We start from the raw sequence: 14,918 nt of genomic DNA on the forward strand, positions 1-14,918 counted from the left end.
CTCAAATGTGTTTCAGGGTACATTTAACAGCTTTTGATTTTTTTTTTCTGAATCTCAAAACACAGTTCAAAGATAATTGGAATTCTGTAAGCGATATTATGATATAAAACTAACATGGATGTAAAGGCTTTTATATCTGATATCATTTTAGTGAACACCTCCAGTTTAGATGTCTTCTGTCTGCAGGAGTGGCTCAGAACATGAACTGCTTAATATAAAGATATATCATAAATCAAATCTGATTTTAGGTGGAGCTTACTTCATTAATAGAGTGTGCCAGGGCTGACATCAAAACCCGGAAGTTTAGCATCACGCTGGTTCCCAGAAGAGAAAGTGAATGTGATTTTTGCATTGCGTTTTGGATTATGTCTGAAAATAAGCTCTGTGGCTAACACAAGTTTATGATACTTACGGGTTTTGTTCAGCGAGATAATCTTCACATACGAACACCATTCATACCGCATTTGAAGCTTAAATGCGATTGCCAGAAGTAAAAAGCTAACGTTAGGCTTAAACAGACTACATGACTACTCCACGGTCGCATGACTCTTGATGTCACCGCCACTAAGCTTTCAACTGATTTCGGCCGCTTTATTTTAAAAACATTGTATAATGGGGAAATGGGACTGTTTAAGCTAAATAAGAAGCTGTAATGGCGGACTGCCAGCACTCTCGCCTGTTCGGGGGTGATGACGTTTAATGTCCCTGACAGGGTTTGTAGTTGTATTGAGCAGCTTCTTAGCAACCGCCTTTTTTACGACACATAAAAGCTTCAAAATTCACAAGTAGGCTATTTACTGACGTGTTTTATGTCGTAGAACAAAACCTGAAACTCACTTAAGCTTTTGTTAACCACAGACCTTATTTGAGGCATTTTACCAAAATCCCATTCAAAAAACATATTGACTTTTAGACGAGAGAACCGGAAGTGCTAAAAGCGCGAGTTCTGGGTTTACTGGCACACTCTATAAACTCTGCCACAAACATGTAATTCAGATAAACAGTGGTTATACTGTAGACACTCTACAGGTACAGTTATCCTGTGGTACAATACATTTCCTAAGTGAAGTTCTATCGTATATATACAAAAATAAACCAGTGACAATGTGCATGAGCAATATACTGTTTGGTTTACTGGCAACATTTTTCTCAGTCAGTCCGCCACTTTTGTCCAGACCAAAATAATTCATCAACTGTTGACTGGATTACCATAAAATTTGGTAAAAATACTCCCAAGGGTAAATAACTTTGGTGATTCCTTAATCTAGCATCGTTGTCAGGTCAAAATACTTTATGTTCTGAGAAAATACCAGCAAAACTGACATTGTTTCCATCAGCCTTGGCTGTACTTTGTGTTAAGCGCTGATTAGCAAATGTTAGCATGCTAATATGCTAAACTAAGATGGTAAACATCAACATGTGAGCATGTTGACTTTAGCATTTAAGTTTTTTGCCTGCATGTTTGTGTGAGTGTGTGTATTTGTCTTCCCCCAAGTAATCTCACAAACTACTGGACCAATCAGCCTCATATTTGAGTGCATGTTTATGACTGCTCACTTTAGGATCTCTCGTGGTGATTCATATTATTTGAAAACCCTGTTTTTCATTGACTGTCGTTGACTACTAACTCCTCTCGGTAGGGGCAGCAAGTTTTCTGAAAATCTGCTTGGTAAAAACTACAAGCATTACCATCTAAAAAACTCACATCCATAAAAAAGTTTGGTCTTATTTTGAACCAGAGCATCTGCAGATTAATTCCATACCCAATATGTTATGATTCACCAAAGTAAGGCAAGTTACGTGATGAATAAATCCCTGTTTTTTGTTATCTTCACCGACATCTTGGCTGTAAGGGAGCCGGGAGGGACAGTTCCACCAAGCACAGCTCTTCACAGTCCAGCTGCTACCCAGTTTCCTCCGCATGGCGTCATACCACATCAGATCATTTTGCCTGCTCAATTTTGAAGACTTGCAGATTTTGTTAATTAGGTTATTTTTCCTTGATATTTGTGCTTCTGTCATGAGTACGTAAGTAGGATATGTAGTTAAATGGTTTCTTGTTTCGTCTAATTTCATACTTTGCTGTGCTGCAGCCTCCAGACAAAGTTGATATAGTAAAAAATGTAGTTATGAACAACATGGATCAAAGCTTTGTGGCTGTGTTTCAGTTTTTAAAAATACTCTCATCCTCATATGTATACTGTATCTATATTTCACATCTTGATACCGTCATTGTTTACTTTGTGAAAGAAAGATGTGAATTTTTACGATTTTTTTTCATCTAAGTATTATATAACACAGACACTCACGAAAACATGACCATGACAACCAGAATGAAAAGGACACGTTAATGAAGACCTGGCTGAGAAGCACTGCAGGCTATTAAGAAAAGGCAGTGATTGCACTGAGCAATTGATGGCATGCCTCAATGAATCTCCACAGGACACTTAACAGAGCATGCATAGATTCCTGCTGCTTGTCAGCCAAGACAGCCACAAAGCAGAGATCAATACAAAAAAGAAAAAAAAAAAAGAAAAAAGAAATCCCTGGGCATCAGAGAGTCAGAAAGGTTCATTAAAAGCTTGTGCTGAGAGTCAAGCTCAGGTCAGCTGCATTTCATTATGAGAGGTCATGCCAGTTTGACTCTGAGGCCTTTCTTATTAACTTTCAATTTAGAGTGTATATTAATTATAGAGAAAATCACGTATCGTACATTTTTCAATAGAAAGGTATTGGCTGATCAATAAGCCCCATCCCTGAGCAGGGATTGTCCAATCACGCCCTTAGCGTAAGGTAAGGCAGGTCTGTCCAGCTTTGAGTTTCTCAGCATGTTGATGTGTGCATGGGGCTAAGGAACGAGATGCTGTGTCTCCAATGGCAAACTTGCAAAAGTGCGTAAGTGTGTTTACCCAAAGAAGTATGGCCAAATACAGTGCACTGTAAGCACGGTATGGTGCACTGATAATGGTCAAAAAGTTGAGTGTGGAACATTGGACACTTCTCACCCTCAATGATTGCCATGTTGCCAACATAGCGGAATGAGCGGGACCAAACACACATTTTTAACGTAGAATTTCACTCAACTACCTTGGCAAACACCAAAGCATTGTACAAACGTAAGTAAAGTTATACATGTTTTACATGTTTTTCATGTATATAATGTAGAGAAGTAACGCACACCAAGAGTAGTAGCAAGGTGCTCATCACTGGCAGTAGACTTGATAGCAGAAAACAAGTGTCACACACTCTGGCTCCCTGTGCATTTCCCCTTTATTCAAATGATGACACATCAGCCCTCAGGCCTTCTTCAAAATCAACAATCATCAACAAATATTGTTGATCTTGAAGATGGAATGAGGCCCAAAACGCCATAATTTGAACAAAGGAGAAGGGCATGAGGAACTACAGTGTGCAACACCTGTTTTCTGCTATCATGTTTATTTTTCACTACCACTACACCGTTGTCAGACAGAAGCCATCAGGTTTTTTATTGAGTTATTTCTGGTATTGCAAACAACAATGCGAATGCTAACATTAGCTTGCTAGTGGGTATACAGCGGGACATTTTATCATTCAACCAGCAGTTATGGGATAAATGCCAGCTAGGCATAAGAAAGCTCTGTCTGTCACAAGTCAATAGTACTATACTAAAGGCTTTTCTTTTACACTGGTGACTCTGGTTACATTCACCTGAAGGCAGCAGGTATCTGTTCCATGATGCTGTACGCTGCACTTGTGGTTTTTTATAGGAGCTGTAATTTTTTTCTGTGCATACAAAGTAATCATTTAATAGTATACATTCATGGATGGATTACCGAATGGGCCTACACCTGCAAAATGTCACTCAAATTAACATGTACTGACCAGGACGAGTGTCAAAATAACAACAAAGAGACACAAAAAGACCACAGACATGCAAAGAAAACTGCAAAGAGACACGAAATGGGCAACACAACCACAAAGAGACACAAAACAACCACAAGGAGACACAAAACAACCATAAAGAGACAAAATTACCTCAAAGAAACCCAAACATCAACAAAAAGACACCTAACAACCACCAGGAGAGACATGAAATGACCACGAAAAATGCAAAACCACCACAAAGTCTGTGTGTTGCTCTTGTGTAGGAGAGGTGGTGGGGCCCTTTGCATATCTGTGCCCAGGGGCCCATTGTCTCATAATCCGCCCATGTATACATTAAAAGGTTTTGGTTTCTAATAGCAACTGCTGTGGTGGTTGCCAATTTAAACCTCTAGAGCACACTTCAATTTTTCAAAAAGAAGATGAAAGAAATGCTGAATGAGAGATTGCATTAGGGCTGACGCTTTTTCTGCAACTCTGCAGTATCATCACATTAAACATCATAATCTTCATCATCATTATTTCTTCCTTTTAATCTTCCACTCTCGCCTCCACCTAGTCATCTTCATCACCCATGTTATAAGCACTTGCATCATCATTGCCTCGGCCCCATCACTCTGCTGGAACAGAACAAGCTGCAGTAGGAGCCACCAGCCGCCGACACGCAGAGAAATGGGTGTTTCCTCACCTCAGCACTGTAAAACATGAAAAAAAGTTATTCCCCAGAGCTATGATTCGAAGCGTTTCTTTTCCCCAGTTACACACTGACATCGCACCAATCTACTCCATTACAGCCCCACGTCAGCACAGTCAGATTTATGGCAGCTATGACTGCCTGAGGCGGGCCCTCATCATCTTCCACTACCAGTCCGCTCCCGGCACCAGAGCCATTACAGCCTAGAAGGAGATACTTTAAAACCTAATAGCTCCACAATGTCAGCTTTTCAGGAACAAAGAACAGCAGTCTTGTTTGTAGCACGATAGCAGCACATTTCTCAGTTTATGTAGTGACTTAAGAACATTCTAAGCTGTAAATGTTAAGTTTAACCGAAATGTCAGTCCATGGATGAGCTACTTTAGGTTTTAGATTTTCAAACATTAACTCCTTAACATCCCTTTTTTTAACTTTTAATACCCTCAAAGGGAAGTTCACCTCAAAATCAAAAACACATTTCAGTCAGAAACACTTTTATAACACTATTTCCATTTGCAGTATTATATTTGGCGGTATGGCTCTGTTCTGGGACCTCTCTGCCTTTCCTCAAGCCTATGCAGAAAGCCTCTTTCATGTGCCTACATGGAAAGCCCAAGGCAGAGAGAGCACACCTGTCTTCCCTTCCATATGCAAATGAGGAAAGCCTGAGACAGAGAGGCAAACCTCCCTGCCCTTCCATGTGCCTACATGGAAAGCCTAATGCAGAGAGAGCAGCAGCAAAGACCCCAGAAACAACCATACCAGACAAACCTCTCTGTCCTTCCAGAGCGCTGGAAGTGCCAGCAGAGCAGATTAGATGCACAGCCAATTAGACCACTAGATTGCAATGAGGCTAATACAACCAACATGGATTGCTAGATGATTTACATATCTAGTGAGTTACTAAAGAGGGCCCAGCGGTTAAGCTACAACATCAGCCAGTAGTTCACAAAACACTTAATTTTTAAGCATCGAGGATGACTTGAGTCTCGGGCCGGAGCAAATGATGACCATCAGCCCATAGCCTTGGCATTGAGAGGAATGGATGCTACAGTTGTAGCTTCTCCCACGCAGAGAGATTGAGCAGTATAGTTTTCAGTAAACGTACTGTAAATATGAAGCTACAGTCAGGAGGTTAGCTCAGCTTCATTTTTTGAGGTAGTTGGTGAGCCATGGAGGTGCTGATAGAGTCAGGCTAGCTGCTTCCTCCTGCTTCTAGTCTTTATGCTAAGCTAAGCTAACCAGCTGCTGGCTATAGATTCATATTTCCCTGAAAACATGAGAGTGGTATCAATCTTCTCATCAAACTCTTCGCAGGAAAGTGTAGGTGTATTTGCCAAGATGTAGAACAAGATTAATGCAAAAAATAGTTTACACAACAGAGTAAACTTAAAACTTTTGCAACAATTTGGGAAAGGCCCTTTCCTGTTTTCACATGACAAAACAATGTGCACAAAGCAAAGTCTCTAAAGAAATGGATATGAGTTTGGTGTGAAAGAACATGACTGGCCTGCAGAGTCCTGATCTCTACCTCATCGAGCACCTTTGGGATGAACTGGAACTACTGTAAGCCAGACCCAAGCAGCAACCTCTGGGACTAAAAACTAAAGCCATCGTACAAGTGCCAAAAACTACAGTTCCTTGAATGACCACTTGAGGCTGGCTCCAGAAGCAAGTCAGTCCCGTAGATCCTCATGTTAAAATGCCCAACTTTTCAGCAGAAACAAATATTGTTTGTTTACAGCCTGGTACAAAAAAAACAGTTTTGGTCTCTGTAGCAAATTTCCCCGATAATCACAACTGTGCGGGGGTGAATTTTTATTAAAATCACCTGTTTAAATGTTATTAAGGCTCAAAATTACGAGTAAGAGTGGGGCTGCTTTGAGTGACAGGCTGTCTGCTAGGTATTGCTACGGTCGATGAGTTAGATCCAGCCCTTGCTCACCCACAACTCCACCCTCTTATCTAAATATGTTCACTTGTGGCAACGGCCAAAATGCTAAACTTGAGGCTTAAAAACCGCAGCCCACAAACAGATGGGTCATGTCATGGTACATAGATCTATTAGTGTATATAGTCTATGGCCAGACATTATTGCCCAGCATCAGTGGCAACCTCACTGTTGCTTTTACAGCTGAATGGGAGGAAATCTTCCAAATAGAGTTTTAAGATTGGTGGTTTTTGTACTGAAATGTCAACACGCACACATTATGGGTGAAATATTAAAATGTCCACAACTTCTGGCAATAAAATGTACCAAGACGTGGTTTTGTTCAGAGTATTTCAGTGTGATGCAGCAGCAGACTTTGTGTAAGCAAACCTGCACTTGATCAAAGTGTGCTGCTGTCCAGCACATTTGGCATTTAGATGTCTGACATCCTTTCAGAAAATAATTGATTGATTGATCGCAAAGGCTTGGCAAAGAAAAAGCCCAGGACTCAGCTTTAAAGATAAAGTAGTGTAAAGAAGTCCTCCATCAGCACACCTTCTCATCTCTTAATTCTAATGCCTCGATTTCCACAACATAATATTTCATAGCTTTTAATGGATCCTGGCATCTCAAAGGCGACTGCAGTGAGTTGAAGGACGAGGAGTTCTACTCGCTGATACATTCAGAATGAACCATCATTTCTCAGTGCACATTTTGAAAGGTTATTGGAAAAACTACTGACTTGCTGAGTTCATTTTGAAGCGGGCCATCAGAGAATGAATAAGCATTGGTGTATTTCATCACTGATCTTATCAGTGTAAGCTTGTCTATTCTTGTCCCTGACAGATATGTGCACACTGCCCATCACTTTGTGTACAAATACACAAACAATCCACATCATACTCCCCGTCTCAGACTGAGAATCAAAAGCAAATCAAACAATAACGCACAGAGAGACACAGCCGACCTTGATTTGTTTCTATGTTCTTGCTGACACTGCATTTGAAAGAGCAGCTGGATCAGATTAGTGTTTCACCTGGTTTAATTGTTCCTGGCAACCACAGGACTGAGATTATCTCCAGTCTGTTTGTTTTAGGAACATTTTATCTACTCGTTGTAAACTCTGCCGCCAGCCAACATGTCTCCATAAAATGTCTCTTTCCCTTTGCTCTCTGGAAAGAAGCTTATTTGACTTCCTGTCTGCTCGTACTTCGGTTTTACTGTAATGTAATCTTAAAACAGTTATGTTAGGCCATATTGGGCGTAATTGTATTTCAGTGCAGTTTCTGAGGGAGTTCAGTCTGTCACATTATAAATGATGTGGTGTTGCCTGACTCGCCAAAAGCTTGCATATGTTTTCACAACAGCCTGCATTATTCACAGCAACCAGCAACCTCACCCATAACTACTTAATGGACTGAGAGGGGGCTATTGACCCTGTATGCTGACAAGGTCAGCAGACTGCGTGTGTGTGTTTGTGTGTGTAGCTGTGTGTCAGACTGTAAGCTGAGAGCAGGAGAGAGCGATTTTATAGTTCAAGGATATGTGTGTGCCTGTGAGTGAATAAATGACTTGCTGGCTCTGTACATGCTAGGCTGAAAGATGAAGCCATGCATATTCATCAAGGCAGCTGAAGAATACGGCTTTATGAGATCTAGAAATGAATATGGAGGCTGCAATGGTCATACTTGAGGACCCTTCAGTAAGCCACTGCTCTAAAGGTTAAAACACCTCTGCAGGAAAGAGGACAGGTAATTAAGACCAGTATATCAACACAAAAGTACTGAGCATCTGCTAGATCACAAACCCAACTGCCTACATGATATAAAGCATGTATTTATGTCCAAATCTTTTCGTAGAGTTAGGTTAAAAGAGCCATGGCATGATCAAAAATCACAATGCTGATTAACACCAATGCATTAAATTCAAAGACTCCTAGTAGACTATGCTGTTTTTTAATTTGTGTTCTAAGCTAAAAAACCATTTAGGCACTTCACTGTATACAACAGTATAAGTGAATACATCACTATTCAAAGGGACTTCAGTTTGAACAACAGTAGAAGAATGCATCACTATTTAAAGGCACTGTAAAATGTTAGGCGAATAGATCAACATAGGTACTTCAAAGGTACTTCAATTTTGCTTTCAAAAGGCTGGTAACTGGTTTCATTTCAAGAAAAAAAGATGTTAAGTAGAAGAGGCCTTTCCTTTTAGTCCAGCGTTCCTTTGACTCAGTGAGCTTTAGTGCTGCAGTTCAAAGCGCTATCCATTTAAAGGTGATGAAATTTGAATATTTTGCGATGTAAACGTCTTGCCTTTTATTTTATTTGCTGTTGGCTATGCTGACAGACAGCCATTAACACATGGAAACATGTCCACTGCCCAAACTCTGGTATCCACTGGTTTCTTGGGCACTCTGCACTGCATACCATCCATGTCAGGAGAGCGCTAACGTTAGCTAACGGTAGCTAGTGTTAGCGGGGCCGGAAACTCAAATCACACACTTCCATTAGTACACTTCCATGTGCACCATGTACTTATTGGTGTAGTGCGTGAATTTCAACAGGGTAGTGTTGTCTCAAACCAAACACAGCTGTTGTGCACTTACCAGAAATGATGACCGCAAATTTCGACCTCTTCTTCTTCTTTTAATTCCTAATTGTAACCGGCCAGTGGAGCATTACCGCCACCATTTGCCCGCAAATTTTTGCCCACCAAAATATCCATTGACTGTACTGTATTGTTCTACTGTATTTATTAAAATGAACTTGTTTTCATGGGCTTTATGCCGCAATCTGTGCCAACGACGTGTCCCCCTCCTACTGGCTGAAAATGTACCATTTCCATTTGCGTTATCATTCGCGGTACCAAATCATTACAGATTGCTAAATGAACCCAATAAACATACTGCTGGCTTAAATATCCGACAACAGTATAGCGGTGCTTAGTGCAAAAAACACATGTATAACTTACATTTCTACAATGCAGCGACGTTCAGGGGTGCACAGTCCTCAGCCACCATTTCCAGTTTGAAAAGTGGTCCCTTCCCTTGCTACGTAGCCAAGATGGCGACCACTGAGGGTGAGAAGTGTCCATAGTTCCACACTCAACTTCTTGACCGTTTTGAGTGCACCATCCGGGTCCTCATAGTGCACTGCATTTCTCCATACTTCTCAGTGTAAACGCACTTATGCACTCAAAATATTAAGTGTAAGTACAGAAGTATGACATTTGAGACACAGCGACTTTTAGCATCTATGTTAGCACCACTAGCTGTGCTGACACTGCTAACAGTGGTAACATAGTCAACAATGCTAAAGGGGTTTTACAGCTCAAAATGGAGCCGCTTCCTCACCAGAGTGAGCTGGTGGGAGGGTGGAGGGTGGGCACAATGTTTCCACAGCAATACTTTCAGGTTGGGACGGTGTTACTAGTGGTATTGGATCAAAGAGTGGCGCTGCTAGCACTAGCTAGCTCCCACCAGACGCAGTGGTGCGCAGTGCAGTAACTTGGAAGAGTAGCAAAATTAACCTATAGACCGGCATTTAAAATTGGTCAAAAATATTCTCGGCCGCTAACCGATTAATGCTTAACCACTGACATCCTCAGTTCTTCAGTGTGTACAACAGTAAGGGAATGCATTAACATTCAAATACACTTATGTACATACAACAGCAAGTGAACACATCAGCATTTAAAGGTACTTCAGCATGTCCAACCATGTGTGAATGCATCACTATTCCGAGTTACCTGAGTATGTACAACAGTAAGTGAATGCATCATCCTTCAAGGGCAGTCCAGTATGTACAACAGTGAGTGAAAGCATGACCACTCAGAGGTACTTCAGGATATAAAACAGTAAGTAAATGCATCACTGTTCATATGGCCACAGTGTTCAGTGCTGATTCAGACTCTCTTCACTCCAGTAGTACATAAGTCTTATGGTGGTTCAAGGATACCTTCAGTACAATTTAAAGATTTGTTCATATATGCACTGAACACCTCAAGTATAGCACCTTTCAAACACAGAAGCAAACAAATGGACAGAATAAATTTTAAAAAGGTACACTGCAGATATAATTTCCCCAAATTCAATAAACTAAATAAAAGTGCAGTAGAAAAAATACCTAAGCGGGACAAAATAACAAAAGAGCTTTTTGTTTAGTTGGTTCCATGTGTGTGGATTATAAATTATTTGCAGCTACTGGATAACAATTAAATGCACAAAAAAGCCCCCCAAAACACCTTTATCTTCCCAAAGTCCTCTTTGTCATGTCCTTATAAGAAAACACAATAGGAACAAGATAGCAGTGTGTGGGTATTTTTTCCTCTTTTTCTAATCTCTATTATATTGTTTCCTTTTAGTAGTTGTTAGGCGTGTGTACTAAAGAAAAAGGAATCCCCTAACTAAAATGGTCAAGCCAGCAGTAACTGTCAATGTAGTCTGCGGCAAAAAGTGAAAGTAATGTTAATTTAGCCAAACGTTTTAAAGAACGGGTCGTGACTGTGTACTGCATCTTGATATTAAATTCAGAGGTCTATCTTTTAAGTGGGATTATGGAAATTCATGCAAAAGTAAAACAGAAAGGGAAATGTGCATAAATATGAGAAAAAGATCCATCTTTTTCCTCATATTTTCCTTTAATTTGTCAAAATCTATTTTTGTCTGCAAGCAACAGATAGCTAAGTTAAAGGTCATAGCTAAGGTCGTTACACTAATGAACCCTACACACTGAGGATGGTATTTTCATCCTTATTAAATTACCTTATGGACCAAAACCACAAAAGGTGGACAAAGACAGAAGAAGACAGCGACAGACCTTCAGTAAAAAATGTCACGAAAGCTCTCTGTGGGCTCAATTATCGCTCAATTGAACAGGGAGCACCAATTTGTGCTCTAACTTGACACTTTTGTGTTTGTTAGAGGAGCTCCAGGCTGGAAACTACAAGCAAGGATATAACAGCTAATGGCTCCTCTTGATGTCAGACTTTTCCTGCTACGCAGACACTCCAGAAGTGTGACGGTGTCAAAATGTGACAGACCAAGGAGGGTCATTTCCCTTAAGCTTGTTTCAGGGGACAAGAGCAGAGGACACTGTGACAGAAACACCTTACTTCTTTTCTTCTGCACTGTCATTGCTCACCACTCTAATATCCTTTTTCACAGGCACGGTGGCACAAGCTCTAGCCCTGCATTATTACGTGCTTATTTTATTCCCTTTCTTCTTTTTGTGCTTCTATGATGAGCCTATCATAATAAAATCACTCTTCAGCATGACAGATGTATTCAGACCATCAATAATGCAATAATTGCCTCTTTACAAGCTAATTAAGATTTTAATGCTCACAAACATCAAGATGAAATGGGAATATGGAGCTGTGGTAACTAGTCATCAAAGCATCAACAGGCAAAAGAGGTTGTATTTCAAACTAAATGTTGCCTCAACCCACTGCATGGCGGCAAAAATAAATATACACAAGTCAGTGATTTACATCCACAGCAGGTTGTAGTAGGTATTTCTCTGAAGCACATTAGAGACATCTACTGGCCAGAAAACTAATTCGGGTTTACACTTGGCCTGGTTGAGGAAATGATGAGATCACCTTCAAGATGTGATGTAATTGTCTTTGGAGAATTTGGGTATTCTGCCCCTAAAAAGCACAGTACTTATATATTTAGTCAAGGCTGGGTAAAGACCAGAGTTTTTGACTCTGGTTATATAAAATGATTTTGATACATGTTGATAGATAGATAGATAGATAGATAGATAGACAACGAAGGGTATACGTCTTTTTCTCAGAAGGTATTTTGGACACGTCAAAGTATAAAAAGCAGGAATGCAAATAATGAAAGTTATAATGAGAACGCTTTAATACAACAGAGCAAGACCACTTGAACATTAAATGGGCCATGATATTTCTTTATAACACCTATGTAAACTGACAAAGTGGGGGATCGTATCTACTGTATGTTCCCAGGGTCCTACGTTCCCTAGCTCAACAAGCTCTCAATATGAATCACTAAGGAGACCTTGAAAATGGTTTAATGTTCTTGGCAATGTTTTTCCCCAGGTCAAACGTTCAGTTAATGTTTCCCTGGTTGAAAACCAAAGCCCCTAATATCTCCACAATGGCCAAACGTATTTTTACCATTCAAACTGCAATTGAAGAATCGGACATACAAATATCAGAGGACTGGACAGAGAGCAAAACCTTGTGCAATTCTTTCTCACCCCGAGACTAACAGCACTGCGAACAGGCCTACAGCGTCTGGGCTTTTGTTGGAGGCAATGCAGAACCCCACTTGCCAATCATTATTTTGTTTTCTGGGCACGCCCAAAAATACAACCATATTGGCAAGAGATTGAAGCGGAGAATCATAAGATAATTGGGATGGATCTAGTCTATTCATTGGTCACGTTATACTCAGGAAAAATACCTGGATTGTGTACAAACTGCAATTGAAAAATCCATATCTTTTTGTTCTTTTGCTATTTGAACTGTGAGGCTAGTCCATACCGATCTTTGACGATGTTAGTTTATATCAAGAGACACAGAACCCTGGGAACACACAACAGGGCTGTCCCCCAATGGAGAAATGTTAAATGTGATCACAGTTAGTCATCAACCTAAGAGTATTATTGCCTGAACTTTAATAGTAAGTTTAAGTCATCCTCAAATTAAGCTAACGTTCCCTGACCAGCACCAAACAGACAGAATAAATTGTATAAAAGAAGACAGACACACTTTGAGACATTTTATTAAGGCTTAAAGTTATGCATAAATTCATTACAAGTGTGCTGCTTTGAGTGACAGGCTGTCAGCAGACAGTTTCCTTGGCTTCTCACTCAGATCCACCCTCTCGCTCAAATATGGTCACTTCTGGCTTCAAAAAATCCAAGATTGCAACAGCTGTAGACAGGTGACAGCATGGTAGCTATGTCCATTATTTTTTACAGTGTATGCACCAGACACCACTAAATCTCCAATAACTTTTGCACTGATCCTAATAGAATGATAAAGCTATGACAAAAAAGTGTAACTAAAAGGCAGCGATATTTAAATGAGACTAAGAGTCTACAGCCATGCTGGCAGCGCTGTGAGGCTGTACTTAGGAACAGTGGTGTTGAGTTAAATATACTGTAAACACGCTATGCCCACAATCATTATGTTACATGCTGGTGCTTAGCAGGTATACTGTTGACCTTGTTAGCCATGTTGGTTTAGCACGCTAGCATGCTAACATTTGCTAATTAGCACTAAACGGAAAGTATATCTGAGGCTGATGGGAATGTTGTTAGATATGCGGGTATTTGTTTCAAAACCAAAGTCAAGGACTAATTCAAATTATTAAAATGAATAAAAATATATGAATGAATTAAGCCTTTGAAACCTGGAGCGACATCACTTTTCTTGTGCTGCTTTCAGACGCCTTTCGCATGTATTTAAACCTTTGAACCTTGAGCAAATTGGTGCCATTTCTTTCAGAAACACAGGAAAAAAGGCTAGGAGCAGTTTGGTAAGAAATGTTCCATGAGAGATTGAAGAAAATTATTGAATAATAATAAAATAATAAAACAGAGAAAAAAACTAGGGAAAAACATATTCATTATTATTGTTATTATAACACTTTTAAATTATGTTACAGAATTGTTATAATTTTAAGCACTCTTTCTAGGTAATTTCCTTATTTATTTTTTTTTAACTAATTTTATTGTTTTTTTTTATTTTCTCATTTTACTAATTTCTTCTAATTTATGGGGACATTTCTTCTTTCGTTGCTCGTTGCCTTCTTCCCATGTTTTTTTTCTTAACTAATTTTTATTTCATTTTTTAATGAAAAGGAGAAGGAAAACAAATAATAGAGGCAAATAATAATGATAATATTCTCGCCTGTTTTTAAAAGAAATCAAGCCACTTTGCTCAGGTTTCAAAGGGTTAAATAAAATAAGATAAAAGATAAGAAGAACTTTGGATTCAGGCAGCAATGTAAAGTAAAATCTCTTTTTAAAAAGTATTCTATTCTATATTGTTAGTTTGTGGTTTAGTTATTTATTTAGCAGGTGCCACACACAACAAAAGACTTAGCATTAGCTATATTGCTAATTGGCACCTGTGGTCCCTGGGCTGTAAAATAGGCTATTAAAAGACAGTACAGACCTTACAATACATACAATTAAAAGCAAATGTGCAAATTTACAAACAGCACATCACATATGAAACATCATACAATTCCGCAAAACTTCAATTAATAGCCCGGGCTATTATTTACTTAAATCACTGAACTCAACAGGCCTATATTTGGGACAGGCCTTTAATTCCTTTCACACAAAACTGTTGCTCAGCAAAGACTGGGATTGTGAAATTATGAATGATGAATGATGATATGATTGTGAGTTACGGCACTCAAGGATTACACCACTTTATCCT

The sequence above is a fragment of the Epinephelus lanceolatus genome, chromosome 16, assembly GCF_041903045.1.
Source record: "Epinephelus lanceolatus isolate andai-2023 chromosome 16, ASM4190304v1, whole genome shotgun sequence".
NCBI classification, from domain to species: Eukaryota; Metazoa; Chordata; class Actinopteri; order Perciformes; family Serranidae; genus Epinephelus; species Epinephelus lanceolatus.